We start from the raw sequence: 590 nt of genomic DNA on the forward strand, positions 1-590 counted from the left end.
GCGAGACCAAGGCTCAGGGCCTTCAGTTACCTGGAGGGGAGTCGGACAGGCAGCGGATCCTGTGAGGAACCACAATCCAGGAAGGATGAGAAGGTCATTGTCAGGGTACAGAGGAGATTAAGTTAAAGATTTACCAGTTTATAAGCAAGCGCAGAGCCAAGGAACGGTGCTGGGGCAGATCAAATAATAGGAAGCTGTGATCAGTTGGAAGGCAAGAGTGATTAAATGACAGAAGAGATGATGGTGCAAGGCAAAAGTCAGGGAAAGAATAAGCAACATTTTGTAAGCACATATACCAGGAGTGGGGTCTGAACCCACGCAGACACATGTTTATTGGATGTTAAGTCCAACGCCTCAACCACTCGGCCATCCTGGCACATTGACCCACCACTGAAAATGAAATTTAATGTGATCCGGATGCCATCTGGCCTTTTCCAATATAAAGTTATGACTCCTCTCCCATGCAAAATTGGACCCTTCATTATTTATGAACCTCAATCGGATCACCCCTCAGTCTAGGTTTCTCTAAGGTGTAGGGTCCCAACTCTTTTAGTCTAACTTGATAACCAAGATGTCTTATACTGGGAATT

General features: G+C 45.6%; 1 non-coding gene across 1 annotated transcript; it reads right to left on the bottom strand.

Moving 5' to 3' along the window:
- Window positions 1-293: 293 nt before the first annotated feature.
- Window positions 294-376, bottom strand: trnal-uaa (transfer RNA leucine (anticodon UAA)). The gene has a single exon. It is a non-coding gene; the product is annotated as a tRNA-Leu (tRNA).
- Between the last annotated feature and the right edge of the window lie 214 nt (window positions 377-590).

The sequence above is a fragment of the Heterodontus francisci genome, unplaced genomic scaffold (genome assembly GCF_036365525.1).
Source record: "Heterodontus francisci isolate sHetFra1 unplaced genomic scaffold, sHetFra1.hap1 HAP1_SCAFFOLD_51_2, whole genome shotgun sequence".
In the NCBI taxonomy this organism is placed as follows: Eukaryota; Metazoa; Chordata; class Chondrichthyes; order Heterodontiformes; family Heterodontidae; genus Heterodontus; species Heterodontus francisci.